Source organism: Perna viridis, chromosome 2 (assembly GCF_037379345.1).
Source record: "Perna viridis isolate PV_CMFRI_1.1 ecotype Kerala chromosome 2, ASM3737934v1, whole genome shotgun sequence".
NCBI classification, from domain to species: domain Eukaryota; kingdom Metazoa; phylum Mollusca; class Bivalvia; order Mytilida; family Mytilidae; genus Perna; species Perna viridis.
Window position 1 is genome coordinate 69,471,070 of NC_142446.1, and position 2,724 is coordinate 69,473,793.

Consider the following 2,724-nt stretch of genomic DNA (forward strand, 5'->3'; position numbering starts at 1 on the left):
TTGGTATGGATTTGTCTTTGAAATATGGGACAATTTTGTTGGTAACGTTTTTGTGATGGAGGATGTTAGCCAAATTAATTGCATCTATACCTTTGTTGACAAACGGTAGTGGAATAAATGATCGTTTTTCTTCATCTTGACTTTTAACACAAACTGGTTTAAAGAGTCTGTGGAAACCAATATCCAAAATGATGGCAACAAGTCTGTATAATGATGAAGTGGGGTCAGAAACAGGAGTGTCAAGACTTGTTTTGTAAAGGGAGTGTAGTAGAGTGAGAGGTATAGAATAAAGTTTGGTTCTAATGTGATGAAGTCCAAGAGGTTTTTGTATGAAAGGAAGGAGACCATCTATGGAGACATCATGTAACTTAGGTGACGTATAGCGGCGATGGCCATGACTCCTTTCCCGTCTTGGATTTTTGTCAAATAAATTCATCACATTTATGTTATTGTTATATTGGCTTGAAAGGTTTCCTATACTTTTGATGTTGTCATTGCATCCGTAAGGTATTGCAGTACCTAGTCTGTGTATCCAGTACTCCTCTCCTTCCCTACGATAGGTTTTACTTAGAACGGGACTGTTCTTAGGATGGTAAATTTTTTCTAAAATACGAACTTTCATGGAGAGGATTGAATGATCTTGTTGATTAAAGTGTTTATAAATTGTCGGGAATTTGGTGGTGTTAATTCCCGAACGATGACCGCACATTCTTTTATTTAATCGTTCTGCCGTTTCTCCGACATATATTAAACCACATAAGTTGCATTCTAATCCATATATTAAGTTTGTTGATTGCAACTTAAGTCATCGTGACTTCTTGTATGGAAGGTTTTGTTTGTAAGGGAACTGGAGAAGTAAGGGTCGGTTATAAGAATGTTGCATGTTTTGCAATTGTTTATACCACATTTTGATATGGTACAATGTGGTTCGTCATCGTTGTAATCAAATATATCGTTTAAAGTGATGGAACATGGTTTGATAATTTTAAAATAGTCAGAATTTTTGTACTGGAATAGATGGTCTGCAGACTGAACGTGTGATTGGGTACTTTTAGTTGCATTGGTCGGGGCACTTTCCATACCAGATGTGAGTGTGTTAAGATTCCCATCTGGGGACACCACATACTTACAAGACAACAGAGTGTCCGATCTGCTGTCAGGTTCGGACCTTTTTACACTGGGCGACGTCCGAGCCAGTTTTTCTTTCATTCCTCTTGTTAAAACCATTAATTTTAAAAATTGTATTACTGGGTTGGTGATACCCTCGGGGACAAAATCTACCAGCAGAGGTATCGACCCAGTGGTGTGAAAGAGTAATCAAGGGAACCAAGGTTATAGCGGTAATCAAAAGAATGTAATCCAGGGACAAAGACCAGACATGGAAAACAGACATACACAACAAAGAACATAAAGTAACTAAAATCACACATACAAAGTAACAAAAGTAAATGAGCAACTCGGACTCCACTAAAAACTGGGAGCATGGACCAGGTGCACCGGTAGGGTAAGCGTCCTCTGCTTTTCTAGAAACACCCGCCGAGTTGCTCATAAAAGGTCAAGTCCGGGGTAGACAAACGAGGAAAGGAAAACTATAACCCGTTGGTCAGGTGGACACACAATGTTCGTAATTCATTGCACGATGATCCGCGACTTTCGATGGTAAGTACTATTATTATTGGTCGTGTAAACAGGAGACTGAGGTATCCTTGGAGTAAGGGTGTATGGATGGGAATGGGAAACGGGATTGAAGTGTTTGGTTTTGTTTTTCCAGTCCAATTTAGGGAGTTAATAAAAAGAGTGATATAGTGTGAGCGTATAAGGTGAACGAAAGTGTGGGATATGACGTTGGGAGTGAGACAATCCACTAAACACATTTAAGGGACCTTCCAGACTAGAAACTATTAAATATACTGCATCATCTTTTTGGGACGAAGCTGTTTGTTGACAAGGCATTAATTTTATAAAAAAAAAAAGAAAAAAAGAAAGAAAAAAATTCCCAACTTTAAAACACGAATATTCATGCTCTTATACATAAAGTTCTTAGCTGTGTAAACGACATTTTGGTTGATGCCACCACTATACTAAGTGGTTAGCATTTTACAAGTCTGTAACGTGAACTTAACTTCTGGCTCGATTTCGATGAAACATAGCAGACATCTTGAATGTTATTACTACATGTAGGAATTTTATGTAATATTTGGTTTCTTATTAGGACTGCAAAGATCAATCGATGAATGATTAGGTCGTGAGTGCGTGCACTCAAAAGCGGCAACTATCAGTTAGTGCATTCTACAAGTTTCGATATCTTTAAATATAAAATCAATGGCCAGAAAACTAGAATAAACGACAAAAGAGATATTTGAAACTACACTAAGTTGAAAATGATCCTTTAAATTGAGAAAAAAAAAGAAAAAAAAAACGAAAAAAAACTTAAATGTGCGAGACACTTCAAACATTTTGTCAGTGTATATTTAATAAAAATTTCCTCATTATATAGCCGCATTACATTGTCTCCCCTGAGCTCGATAAGTTTGGCTGATTGATAGATAGAAAGAAAAACTGGCTTATATAATGCTTGCTTTAAATACTGATAAGCATTTTATTTAAATGTACGTTTACCATTTTTTTCTTACTGTCAACATCCTACATGTATTTCTTTTTTTAATAAAAGTGGCTACATTTTCAGTCGGAATTCATTTTTTCCGTCATTGTATGGTTTTATTT